The sequence below is a fragment of the Phocoena sinus genome, chromosome 1 (genome assembly GCF_008692025.1).
Source record: "Phocoena sinus isolate mPhoSin1 chromosome 1, mPhoSin1.pri, whole genome shotgun sequence".
NCBI classification, from domain to species: Eukaryota; Metazoa; Chordata; class Mammalia; order Artiodactyla; family Phocoenidae; genus Phocoena; species Phocoena sinus.
In genome coordinates this window covers 25940878-25954860 of record NC_045763.1, presented here as the reverse complement: position 1 = coordinate 25954860, position 13983 = coordinate 25940878, and the positions used below count along the sequence as shown (strand labels likewise).

The following is a 13983-nucleotide window of genomic DNA, read 5'->3' as shown; positions in this document are numbered from 1 at the left end:
GCACAGTACTAAGCATTTTACACTCGTTATCTTATTTCATTCCTCACAATAGCCTCACGAGGTAACTGCTGCTGTGATTCACGTTGCATAGATCAAGAACTGGAGGCACAGAGAAATGAAAAGAAAATCTTCTCCAAGACTGCGCAATGAGCAGCTGAACAGAGATTGGAATTCAGGCTGACTGACCCCAAACCAAAGCACTCGTAAGTCTCACACTTTTCTTCTGACCATAATGTATGCAAAATGCTTAGCACAATACCTAGCATGCAGTTAGGGCTCAATAAATATAAGGTATTATTGTTATGATGATCCAATTTGTATACCCAGAAGAAAACCTGAGACAGCATGGAGGAAGAGAAACAGTGGGAGAGGCAGGGCCAGCGAGATCATTTTAAAGGCTTGATGCAGTTGTCAAAGCAAGAAATGGAGAGGAACTAAATTAAGGCAGAGGACAGTGAATAACAGAAGTGGTAACAGGAACCTTTGCAAGAAAATAGGAATTGTCCTATAAATTGGGATCAGTTACAACTTCATAATACTACAAAGCATTAACATAACCTGCATTCATAATTGTACTCGAGTCACCAGGAAAGGTTTAAGTTATTCTCAAAATATGTGGTTAAGGGGCTTCCCTAATGGTGCAGTGGTTGAGAGTCTGCCTGCCGATGCAGGGGACACGGGTTCGTGCCCCGGTCCGGGAAGATCCCACATGCCACGGAGCGGCTGGGCCCCTGAGCCATGGCCGCTGAGCCTGCGCGTCTGGAGCCTGTGCTCCGCAACGGGAGAGGCCACAACAGTGAGAGACCCGCGTACCACACACACACACACACACACACACAAAAGTGATTAAGTCACGGAAATGGGTAATATGTTTCAAATTTTCTTTTCAGTAGATTGACCTTATAAGTTGAAACAGCTAGTTGTATTAGTTCATGTAGACAGTCCAAATTCAATTTGAAACATTTAAAATATCTATAAGAGTTTAATATCTATAATAGTTCTAAGAATATTAAAGAATTAATGATTCCCATCAAGTTCAAAGATCTTTAAAGGTGGGTGAAAAAGACAATACATATTTTAGAAACCATTAAGTGCAAAGGTCTTTGGAACAGAAGGAAAGACATGAATTTCCACAAGCAGATGAAAGATTTAGGTAACGAGTGTAACTCCAATTAAGGTTGTGGGATAGAAGACCATCTTTATAAAGGCACATAGTTTTTTTTTTTTTAAAGGAATTTTGCCTTTTTAAAAAATTTTTATTTATTTATGGCTGTGTTGGGTCTTCGTTTCTGTGCGAGGGCTTTCTCTAGTTGCGGCAAGTGGGGGCCACTCCTCATCGCGGTGCGCGGGCCTCTCACTATTGCGGCCTCTCTTGCTGCAGAGCACAGGCTCCAGACGCGCAGGCTCAGTAATTGTGGCTCACGGAGCTAGTTGCTCCACGGCATGTGGGATCTTCCCAGACCAGGGCTTGAACCCATGTCCCCTGCATTGGCAGGCAGATTCTCAACCACTGTGCCACCAGGGAAGCCCAAGGCACATAGTTTTTAACTAAGAATTTAGTGTGTCCCATCAGGGTCACCAACACAAATCTCATTAGCCTTCTCAGCATAAATCTCTGGGCCATAAGGAACTTCAGCAAACTGGCATGGTAACTGTATGGATAAATATCTTTTAACACTGGAGAGATTCAGAATTAAGTATAAAAGTGTTTAAGAAAATCAAAACCATATTTGGGAAAGTCTCAATGAGAAGATGGTATTTAAAGTAAAGACCAAAGGAGGTGAGAGAGAGTCATTTGGGCACCTGGAGGAAGGGTGCTCCAAGCAGATTGGACGGCAAGTGCAAAGGCTCTGATGTGAAGCAGGCAAGGAGGATTGTAGGACATCAAGGAGGGCTGGGGAGAGCAATGAGAAATGGAGTCAGAAAGGAAGGACAGATTGTGAGGCAGGTAGGACATCATGGGACCAGTCCCTGTAGGACTTTGTAGACTACTTAGGGGCCTTTGGCTTTTGGTCTGAGTAAGATGGGGAGCCACTGACCAATTCTGAGCAAAGAAGTGACAAAAACTTTCCTCAAGGGGATCAAAAAGCTTGCACCAAATCCTTTAAATATTATAAACATATAGTTAGGTCACTGAAGAGGTTGAGCCTCTTAGATGTAAATTCCGTTTTATCTAGAAAATAAGATTTAAATGATATAGGATGAATCAAGTATTACCCTATCTTACAAACTTTGGGCTCAAATCATCAACAGCAGAGCTGGTGATTTCAAGGCCATGAGATAAAGTCTGGCAGAGGGCCGTCTTTCAGGCGGTTGGAAATTTACATGACTTGGAAGAAGCCTAGGTCCTCATGGTGCCTCCTTCTGACCTTTTACAGCCAAACCCAAACATGCCCATTTGGCCAAGGGTGGCAGGTTAGATTCTCACTTCCCATTTACTGCTTGTGTGGCCAGAGGGGCTCCCAGGAATAAAGATATCTCATCCCCGGTTATCAGTGAAGGGCTCTTCTTGCTCCAGGGGTGTCACAAACCTAACCATACCTGAGGCTTGGGGAAGATTACAGAAGTTTGAGCCTTGGTTCTTCTGCTGAGGATTTTAGATTTGTTTCTGATAAAGATCAGTTAAGGTCTTTAGAGCACGGTAGCGATATGACTTGCTTACTGGAAGACTCTGGAGGTGACTTTAGGAGGAAATAAAGAGCAAGAACAGGAGGCAAGGGCGCTGGAAGGCTGCCACCGGTCACCCGGCTTAATGCTTAAATGCTTAATGCGTTTCCTCACCTAGAAAGTGGAAAAAGCATCAGCCTGACTGGGTGGTTGTTTTATGTGAAATAATTCATATAGGCGAAAGCACTCCATTGACTAAAGTTCTGCAAATATAAACGTTTATTAAGAACAGAAGTAATACTGACGTGTGTAGTTTAAAAGCCCAATAGGTGAGAATCTACCGCTTCCAAACACGTCTCGGACTAAACCTAACACGACGTTATATGTCTACGATATCTCAATTTAAAAGGGAAAAAAGAAAAAGGGGAGGGGAAAAAAACCACGCCTTTGAACGATACAGAGCCTGGCTACTGACACGATCAATAATAAATAAGCGCATTTGAAGGGGAAGGGGCCAAACCGCTATTAACTTAAAAAAGATGCCGTCTGCATAGATAGGAGGTGCGTCTGTGTGGTTCCGTCATAAAACAATAATTATAGCACAATATTTGTTAGGTATAGTAAGTCTGCCTTGGATTCTAAGCTCGGATCTGTCGCATCACGATATAAAACCAAAGGATGAAGGATGTACGGAGAATCTCGGACCACTGCCCAGGCAGCCACCTTCCCGAGGAAGCGCCCGGGGCCGAAGGGGTGAAGCCCCAGACCTCGGCCGCCCCATCCCGCGGGCCATCCATCACTCGCCGCTCAGCCCGAGCCCGGCCGGCCGCCGACCCTCTGGGAGTCCGCGGCGCCCGACGGCTCCAGACACGCCCGGCACCGGCCCCGCGCCGCCTTCCAGCCGCCGCCGCCAGGAGGCTCCGCGCGCCTTCCCGCCTTTCCCCGCGCCGCGGCCGAGCCGGGCCGGGCGGCCAGGCGGGCGCGGCGCTCGGCGGGGGCGGCCGGGCGGGCGCGGGCGGCGACGGCGCGGCCATTGTCCCGCTGCCCCTCCCGGGCGCGCAGGCGGGCAGGGCCGGGCGGCTGGGCAGGCGGGGTGACCGCGCAGTCCGGGAACCGGTGCGCCCCGCCGCCGGCCGCCTCTCCTCGCCGGCCGCCGTCCCGAGGCCGGGTCCTTTGCGCTGGCCGGCCGCGCCTCCTTTGTGACCGTCTCCAGACCCTCGGAGCCGGCGCACCGCCGCCACTGCGCCCGGGGCTGCAAATGGCGCCCGCTCGCCTCTGCGCCTCCCGCCGCTCTCCCGGCCCGGGGACGTCTGGGGGGCGCCGCACCCGGGCCGCATCCCGCCGCTGCCGCCGCCCGGTGCCAGAGCCCGCGGCGCCTTAGCCCGCGCCCCCGCCCGCAGCGAAGCTCGCGGGCCCGTCCCGGGCTGCCCCGACGCCCCGCCCGCCCTCCGCTCGCGCCGCGCGCAGCCACTTACCGCGGGCCGAGGCGCACCGGCGGGTCGCGTGCGCGGGCCGGGGTAAGATTCCCGGTTCTCGGCAGGGGAAATACCCCCTTTCGAAGCCGTTCCTTTGCGCCCTAAAACAAGTAGCCCCAACGTGAGAGAAACAAAAGGTATTTGCTGACGTGGGCGTTGGACAGAAACGCCCGAGGGCTGGGGACACAATTAAAGGGGCAACGCACAGATTTCAGGCACCAACCAGCAGCTTCGCCCACTCCCCTGCCCTTGGCTACACCCCGCTGCACCCTCCAGAGGCACTGGGGTGCCCGGATCCCCTAGCAGTTGACTACAGAGTCATTATTTAGTCAGGAGCTTAAATTTTAAATTGTACTTTACGTTGGGAAAGGCGCCTCCGGAGGGCAGAAGGGCTGGATTTCTAGGATCTGGGGAATTTGGTTTAGGAAAGAGGGAGGGACTTAGGCGTGCCCACAATTACTGTGTAAGTACATGTGACATTATTGTACTTAAGTTTAGCAACGTCAAATGGAAGAGATCTGCACAGAATTTTTCCCTTTATTGAAGCACTCGTTTTAGTCGGGGATAACCTTTTCTAAATCTCTACAGGTCACAAGCATTTTCTTTGAAGAGGATAACCCAAGGAGCTAAGAGAAAATAACTCTTGGTTAAGTTCAGAGAAAATATAAAACTAGTAAGAATAGCAGGTTTTGTGTTTTCAAATACAAAAATTCATTGTTTATCAAGCCTTTCTTCTGATATATTTATGTCCTTAATATTTAGAGTTCTGACGTCAGGTTATATATTTGCTAAAATCTTAAGTCACTGAATTTTCATTGTTACTGTGGAAACAATTCTATAAACTAAATTAGTTTTCTAGTTCCTTATGTTGGGGTCAGGTACTGAAACGTACTGTGATATAGTAAAACCGAAAAAAAGACTCACATTTTCAAAACATTTAGTTTTTGATGGATTTCTCTCTTATGTCATACTCAGTTATACTGGACAAAGTTTATTACTTTGGTTTGATCATAATTAGCTATGCGTTTTGAGGATCATACTCTCTACTAGAAGGATACAAAATATTCACAACTATCTCTTAATGTCACTTCTGTATTACTCTTGAATTGTTTTCCTATTTAGTTGCATGTCCTCACATTCTGAACAGGTAATTGAAAACGTGTTTGAAAGCCACTTGGTATCAGGAGTGTTGGATGTACTCAAACTCTTTTGCTAGCATCCGCATTGAGAATTCTCCCGGAAAGACCTGGGCATTGTTATAGCAAAAGGGTTTTTTTGTTTTGGTTCGGTTTTTTAGCCTTAATCAATTAAAACATGCAAAAGAATACTACAAACTTGTTCCTCAAGAGAGCTCTGGGTGATAAACTCTTTGCTTCAAGGAAGAAGTAATGGGAATTTTTTTCCCTCAACTTCCCCCTCTAGCTTCTGAAACTCATTTATATATTTGGAGAATTCCTTACATTATGAGTAATTGGTAGGAGGTGGAATCTGCCTTCTGCAACAGAATCTGGAAATGCCAGTGACTTGCTTTCCCAGAATCCCTTGTGGCTAAGACAATGGCCAGGATCTATACTTTGATAATCGGATGCACCCACCAGGGACTTTGAAGAGGGAGCTGTAAGAAACAGGAAACTCGAAGAATCTTTTCTGACAGTGGTGATAGTTGCAGCAAGCTAGTATCTCCAGGTGCCACAGTGGCAGTGCCGCTAGTGGCAGTATCCACTGTCCAGTTCCAGTGCTATCAGTGGTACCAGCTGCCATGGCTCTGCTGAGAACAGTGTTGGTATCCTTACCAGACCAGTTCTGTGGTATGACTTGGCTATTGTTTCTGCCTGGTTAGCATAGGCTCCAATCCCTGTGCTTTACTCTTCCTGTGATTCTGTGAACTTTTTTTTTTTTTTTTTTTCGGTATGCGGGCCTCTCACTGTTGTGGCCTCTCCCGTTGCGGAGCACAGGCTCCGGACGCGCAGGCTCAGCGGCCATGGCTCACGGGCCCAGCCGCTCCGCAGCATGTGGGATCCTCCCGGACCGGGGCACGAACCCGTGTCCCCTGCATCGGCAGGCGGACTCTCAACCACTGCGCCACCAGGGAAGCCCCTGTGAACATTTAATACATTCATTTCTGTTTAGATCAGCCAAGGCCAGTCTCTGTGCAACTAAGAACTCTAACTAGTACAAAATGCTAAAAGGCATTTGGACTTATGGCCTGAAGCTTAATAGATAAAATTGTTGGAGGTAAAATGTTATCATCAATGTTGTATAGATGGGAATTAAAACCATGAATATAGATAGAAAAGAGAATATGAAGTAAGAGAAGAAACTAAGAACCAAGCATCACCAGCTTCATCATCTAGTGGCTGGCTAGAGGAAGGTGAAATTGCAAATGAGTCTAAAAAGTGACTAGAGTAGAAGGAAGAGATGTGGGATAGTGTGGTGTTACAGAATCTAGAAGAGAGTAATTCAAGAAGGGAGAATTGGACAATAGTGTTAAATACTTCTCTTAGCAGTCTAAGAGAAAAAGTCTATTAGATCTAACAACTTGGAAATCATTGACGTCAGAGAACATTATTAAGCTTGAAAGAAGGGAGCAAAATCCAGATTATCGGACTACGTGGGGATGAAGAAATAGAGATGGTGAGAATAGACAACTCTTGAGAGATTTGGTTATAAAGGTGATATTCCAATTACTATTGCTGTGTAAAAAGCCAACCCAAACATAGTGGCATAAATCAAAGATTATTTTATTATGCTCATGGATTCCATGTGTTGCAGGAAGGTGGACCCCTTTTAGGGCCCAAGAGTGGGCTCTTGTCTAACACTCGGAAATCAATTGTCTGAGGAGACACAAGTGCTGACAAAGCTAGAGACTTTACTGGGAAGGGGCGTCCAGGTGGAGAGCAGCAGGGTAAGGGAACCCAGGAGAACGGCCCTACCACGTGGCTCCCGGTCTCAGGTTTTATGGTAATGGGGTTAGTTTCCAGGTTGTGTCTGGCCAGTCATTCTGACTCAGGGTCCTTCCTGGTGGCACGCATCACTCAGCCAAGATGGATTCCAACGAGAAGGATTCTGGGAGGTTGGTAGGAGATATGGACTGGCATCTCCTCTCTCCTTTTGACCTTTCCCGAATTCTTCTGGTTGGTGGTAGCTTGTTAGTTCCACATTCCTTACCAGGACCTCCTGTTGTAAGATAACTCAAGCAAGTGGTTACTACCTTGTCTGGCCAGAGAGGGCGGTTTCAGTCAGTGGTTCCCCTAACACATGGGTCAAGAATTTGACAAGTCACAGCAGAGATGGCTTGTCTCTGTTCCACAATGTCTGGAGTCTCAGCTGGGAAGACTCAAATGGCTGAGGGTGACTTGAACTGCTGGGAACTGGAATCACCTGGAGGTTTCTTCACTGACAGATCTAGTACCAAGGCTGGTGTAGCCGAAATTCAGCCTCTGTACCCTGGTACCGAATTGAATCTTGGAGACAGAATTTTGGGTGAAGTAGAAAAGAATAGGTTTATTGCTTTGCCAAGCAAAGGGGGCCTCAGAGGGATAATGCCCTCAAAACTGCGTGTCCCGAACTGGAGGGGATAGTGAGGAGTTTCACAGTAATGGCTCAAAGAGGAGGGTATGATCAGCTTGTGGACATTCTTCTGATTGGTTGGTGGTGAGGCAATTGGGAGTCAGCCCCACCAGCCTTCTGGTTCCAACCAGAAGGGGTCTGTGTGCTTGTGGACAGCATACAGTTAACTTTTTTCACCTCCTGGGGTTTTAGTATCTTCAAAACAACTCAAAAGACATTGTTATGTACAGCCCTTGAGGAGGAACCAGGACCCTGCCCCAAGGCTGTACTATTGTTTCTTGATGCTCCCCCCTTGTCTCCGGCATCCCCTCCCTTCCCTGATTAGCAACTGTTTGAACCTGCCCAGTGGAACTCAGGGAAGATCATGGAGGCTGAATGAAGCCTATTTCCTGTAATCAAGAAATGGGGGACACAGAAAGACTTTTGTGTCCAAGAGCCCCACAGGGTCTGCTCTGTTTCACTGGGACTACTTGAAAACTAGGCGCAGCTGTGACTGTCATCTGGAGCCCTAAACATGGCCTCTTCATGTGACTTGAGCTTGCAGCATGCTGGCTGGGTTCCGAAATGGAGTGTCTCCAAGAGAGAGCGTACCAAGAGGGAGTATTTCAAGAAAACTAGGAAGGAACTGCACAATCTTTTATACCCAGCTACAGAAGTTGCATTGCCTCACTTGCCATATTCCATTGGTTAAAGTAGTCACAAGCCTACCAAGATTCAAGAAGGGGATATAGCTGCGATCTCTTAAGGGGAAGAATGTCAGAAAATTTGGGGCTATGTTTTAAAGCTATTCCAGGCAAAGAGACAGCATATTAGCTAGAAGGGGATATACATAAATGACTTTAAAATGTTTAATGATGATGGAAAGCATGAAGATGAGAGGGAGATACTGAATATTCAGGAGGAACAATTAACAGTGGCTGAATCTCTACAAATTCAGGGAGAAGAAGATCAAAATCTTAAATAGAGGAAGAGCCCCTAGATCAGAAAAGTGATAACACTGCCATCCCCATTGAAATTGGGGGGGCAAAGAGAAGAGTATGGATAGGTGTGTTGGTTTAAAAATGCCCACATATTCTTTGACACTGCTCCCTTCAAGAGGTAGATCCTAATTCCCCTCTGCATGAGTGTGAGCTGGACTTAGTGACTTGCTTCTAAATAATACAATAATGCAGAAGTGATAGTGTTGGATTTCAGAGTCTTGGTGATACAGGTGAAAGCAGCGTCCTGCTTTTTCTTTCTGTCTCAGATCAGTTGCTCTGGGAGAAGCCAACTGCCTGAGGATTCTCAGGCAGCCATGTGGAGATGAACAGAGGCTTCCTGCCAACAGCCATGTGAGTGATCCATCTTGGAGTGCATCCTCCCACCCTAGACAAGCCTTCACTGACTGCAGCCCCAGCTAACAGCTTGACTCTCCCTCAGGAGAGACCCTGAGCCAGAACCAACCAGCTAAGCTGGTCCTGAATTCCTGACCCTGATAAACCTTGTAAAGTACTCAATGTTTGTTGTTTTAAGCCATTAAGTTGTGGGGGTAATTTTTTATGAAACAACAGACAACTTATACAGATTGTGGTGATTAAAAGTGCTACCATAACAGGGACTTCTGTGGTGGTCCAGTGGTAAAGAATCCACCTTCCAATGCAAGGGACATGGGTTTGATCCCTGGTCGGGAACTAAGATCCCACATGCCACTAAGCCCGCGCACCACAACTACTGAGCCTGCACACCTCAACTAGAGAGAGAAAACCCACACACCACAACTAGAGAGAAGCCCACATGCTGCAATGAAGAGCCCGCGTGCCGCAACAAAAAGATCCCGCATGCCACAATGAAGATCCTGCATGCCACAAAGAAGACCTGACACAGCCAAAAATAAAAGTAAATAAAATAAATATTTTTTTAAAAAGTACTACCATTGGGCTTCCCTGGTGGTGCAATGGTTAAGAATCCGCCTGCCAATGCAGGGGACACGGGTTTGAGCCCTGGTCCAGGAAGACCCGGCATGTCACAGAGCAACTAAGCCCCTACGCCACAACTACTGAGCCCGTGCTCTAGAGCCTGTGAGCCACGACTACTGAAGCCCGTGTACCTAGAGTCCGTGCTCTGCGACAAGAGAAACCACTGCAATGAGAAGCCTGCGCACCACAATGAAGAGTAGCCCCCCACTTACCACAACTAGAGAAAGCCCCTGCGCAGCAGGAAAGACTTAGCGCAGCCAAAAATAAATAAATATATATATTTTTAAAGTGCTACCATAACAAAAACCTAAAAATGTGACTTTGGAACTGAACAGTGGGTCGAAGCTGGAAGGACTTGTATGTAAGTGTTAGTGAAATCTTGAGCCTTTCAAAAAATAGTAGAGTCCTGGGCTTCCCTGTTGGCGCAGTGGTTGAGAATCTGCCTGCCAATGCGGGGGATGTGGGCTCGAGCCCTGGTCTGGGAAGATCCCACATGCCGCAGAGCGACTGGGCCCGTGAGCCACAATTACTGAGCCTGCACGTCTGGAGCCTGTGCTCCACAACAAGAGAGGCCGCGATAGTGAGAGGCCTGCGCACCGTGCTGAAGAGTGGCCCCCTCTTGCCGCAACTGGAGAAAGCCCTTGTATAGAAACGAAGACCCAACACAGCCAAAAATAAATAAATAAATTAATTAATTAATTAATTTAAAAAAATAGTAGAGTCCTGATTGCCTTTGAGGAAGCTGTAAATGAGGACTTAAAGGAAAGTCATAAAAATCTTACTGGACATTGAAGGAGGTGGTGTCCTTGTTATGTACTGGCAGAAATTTAGCAACACTGTTGCCTACTGTAAGGCAAAAAGTAGAAAATGTACCTAGTGAATTGGGTACTCTAGCTAAGGAGATTTCCAAGCAGGGTGTTGAAGAGGTCACCTGGTATCTTCTTGCCACTTGTAAAATATGAAAGAGAGAGATAAACCAAAGTAAGGACTGTTAAACAAAAGGAAACCAGAGCTTGCTGGTTTTGAAAAGTCCTAGCCTCTCCAAGTGGTAAATGATGCTAAAATTAAGAAATGGCTTCTGAGAACAGATTAAATGCCAGAAAACACAGTCTAAAGATGAAGTCAAGGGAGTAGCTGTAAAATCCTTTGTTAAGATGAAGAAAGATCTAAGGTGGTACCTCAGAGCACTCTTCAGTTGATTTTAAAAGTCCTCTAAAGATTTAAGAATGTGACTCATGGATCCTCTCAATCAAACAATAGAATTCTAAGAAGTTTAAGGGCCTTGTTCCTCAGCAGAGGGCCAGGATAGAGAAGAACTTATCTTTTTTTTTTTTTTTTTTTTAGAAGAACTTATCTTGAAGAGCTTTGTGAGGGTGGCTTTTGTTTAACAGAGTGAACCCTAAGAAGATTCACAGGAGATACACATTTTTTTTTTTTTTTTTTTGCGGTACGTGGGCCTCTCACTGTTGTGGCCTCTCCCGTTGCGGAGCACAGGCTCCGGACGCGCAGGCTCAGTGGCCATGGCTCACGGGCCCAGCTGCTCCGTGGCATGTGGGATCTTCCCGGACCGGGGCACGAACCCGTGTCCCCTGCATCGGCAGGCGGACACTCAACCACTGCGCCACCAGGGAAGCCCGAGATACACATTTTTAAAAGACTGTTCTGAGGAACACTGCTTAGACTGAAAGAATCAAAGGCAATACAAAATGAAAAAATATCTTCTGACCCCCAAAATTCAACTAGTAGGATGCAATCTGTGCAAACTATGCAGTTGCAAACATGGGCTGTCTTTCATGCAAAAGGAAGAGTGACTCAGAGGGAAGAACCAAGAGCCCAGAAGGTAGAACCAAAAGCCATGGAGGATTATCACTAGGCCTTGAGTCCTAATCAAGGAATTTCCAACATTTGCTTAGCTGGATTTCAGAATTGCTATGGACCAATGATTCATTTGTTCCTGTATTTCTGCCTTTTTTGAATAGGAATGTCTATAGTGGTTATCTTATATGTACCCCCATTGCCTGTTTGGTGTGTATGAGGTAGATAACTTGTCTTTTTAGTTCACGGGTCTTCAGATCAAAAGAAGCTGTACTTGAGGAGCTGTACCTAAGGAATTACACCCTTAGGCAGATGTGGATTAGAGTGGTCAGAGACTCAATGAAATGGAATTTTTAACCAGTCCCTGAAATACGAACTGGAAATTAGTGGACAGAAAGGAAGGGAGTATATTTTGTGAATTGGGGCAATGGTTTATTGATCATTGCTTCATTTGAATTCTGTTTGGCTGAGAGTGACAGAAAACCCAAAGTAACAATGGCTTAAACAAGATGGAAGTTTATTTTTCTCTCACAAAAGAATCTGGAGGTAGATTATGCAAGGCTAGTATAGAAGCTCCATTCTGTGAAGCCCTAAGGGAACCAGGCTGTTAGCAACTCTCTGTTCTACCATTTCTAAAGTGTGGCCCTCATGCTCCTATTCTAAAATGGACCTCCAACTCCACATTCCAAGCAGAAGGATAGAGGAAAGGGAGAAGAGGAATAAAGGGCATGTACTTGTCTCTTAAGGAAGATTATGGAACTGCCATATCACACTTTTATTTACATCCCATTGGCTAAAACTTAGTCTCATAGTCATATCTAGCTGCAAGAGAATCTAGGAAATATAACCTTTAAACAAGGTAGTAATGTATATAGCTACATGTTCTATTACCAAAGAAGAAAGAGAGAAAAGATACTGAGGGACAGCTAATAGCCTTCTATAGTCAATATTGTTAATTGTAGATAATAGAATCCACTCTAGGTAGTTTAAACAGAAGGGGATTTATTAGGCAATATTAGATGGCTTATGAATCTCTAGGTGGTCCAGGGAATCATGTTTAATTGCTGAAAGTTCAGGACATTAGCAACCAAGAGAAACTGCCAACTGTACCACATGACTATAGTTATAGAACTCCCAATGCTGCGTCTTCTTGATACTATGACGTTAGGAATAGACAGGGCAGTCCCTGCCAGAGCTACCCCAGAAGAACCAAGTGCCTTCAGACTCTGCTTGCAAGAAGAGCTGATCTACCCATGAGTATGGCTTCTGCCTCACATTTCTCATTTCATCCTTTCCAGTCTCAAGTCGATGCATCTATTTAGTGATGAACTATATAGCTTCAGGGGAGTCTAAGAAATACAGTTTCTAGCTTTCCAGCCTATGCAATATAAGAATGCATACTAGAAATTGGGTCATTTGTAGAGATGTGGATGGATCTAGAATCTGTCATACAGAGTGAAGTAAGTCAGAAAGAGAAAAATATCGTATATTAATGCATATATGTGGAATCTAGAAAAAATGGTACAGATGAACCTATTTGTAGGGCAGGAATAGAGACGCAGATGTAGAGAACATGGTCACAGGGTGAGAAGGGGAGGGTGGGATGAATTGGGAGGTTAGGATTGACATATATACACTACCATGTGTAAAATAGATAACTACTGGGAACCTGCTGTATAGCACAGGGAGCTCATCTCGGTGCTCTGTGATGACCTTGATGAGTGGGATTGGGGGTTGGGGGTGGGAGGGAGGTCCAAGAGTGAGGGGATATATGTATACATATAGCTGATTCACTTCATTGTACAGCAGAAACTAACACAACATTGTAAAGCAACTATACTTCAATTAAAAAAAAAAGGCACACTATAAGGGGATTGGAAAGTATGTTTAGTGAGCCAATACACAGTATATGCAACAGTCCATCATTTTGTATACTAGTTATTCATACAACCTTCTTATAATTAAATTTCAAAAAACAGCAGTAGCAATAAAATAGTCCCACTTAATATAATTCAACCGTCATTTTAGAAAAAAAAATTCTCGCCCTGTCTGTGAAAGGGAATACCCAATGTCTCATCAGGAACTGCATCAATTTCTGGGAAATGTTCATATCTTATCTGTTCAGTCATAATATAATATTCCTTTTTTTCTTTTTCTTTGTCTGCATTGGGTCTTCGTTGCCGCGCGCAGGTTTTCTCTAGCTGTGGCAAGCAGGGGCTACTCTTTGTTGAGGTGCGTGGGTGGTGGCTTCTCTTGTTGCAGAGCATGGGCTCTAGGCACATGGGCTTCAGTAGTTGTGGCATATGGGCTCAGTAGTTGTGGCTCATGGGCTCTAGAGCACAGGCTCAGTAGTTGTAGCACAGAGGCTCAGTTGCTCCGTGGCATGTGGGATCTTCCTGGACAAGGGATTGAACCCATGTCACCTGCATTGGCAGGTGGGTTCTTAACCACTGCGCCACCAGGGAAGTCCCACAATATGATATTCTGTAATCAAGAAAGAAAATGGGTGTAGCTACTACAGTCCTATTTCTGAAACTGGTCACAAAACAATAGTTGGTATT

General features: G+C 45.8%; 1 protein-coding gene across 1 annotated transcript in view; it reads right to left on the bottom strand.

The window, feature by feature from the left end:
* The window catches only part of ZBTB8A (zinc finger and BTB domain containing 8A), a 47813-nt gene extending 43588 nt beyond the window's left edge, over positions 1-4225 (bottom strand). The window contains exon 1 of the mRNA XM_032625834.1: positions 4083-4225. The gene's annotated coding sequence lies outside the window, so the exon portion shown is untranslated. The remainder of the gene's footprint in view (positions 1-4082) is intronic.
* Positions 4226-13983: the final 9758 nt, after the last annotated feature.